A 228-nucleotide genomic window follows, 5' to 3' on the forward strand; every position below is an offset into this window, starting at 1 on the left:
GGGGGATAAAGGGTCGTATAAAGTAGAAAGGTTAAAAAAAAGAATTTTGAAAGTACCTTTTTGTTTCAGTTTTTTCAATTCGTTCGTTATACTACGTTCAGGCAAATCATTCGTCCAGTAAAATTAGTTCATTCAGTAAAATAACAATCAAGATCGAACGTTTTTGTAATTTCTTTTTAGCTTTTAAAATACGATCGTTTGTTTCTGTACGACACCATCGTTCATGAT

Source organism: Eurytemora carolleeae, unplaced genomic scaffold (genome assembly GCF_000591075.1).
Source record: "Eurytemora carolleeae unplaced genomic scaffold, Eaff_2.0 scaffold155, whole genome shotgun sequence".
Lineage (NCBI taxonomy): Eukaryota > Metazoa > Arthropoda > Copepoda > Calanoida > Temoridae > Eurytemora > Eurytemora carolleeae.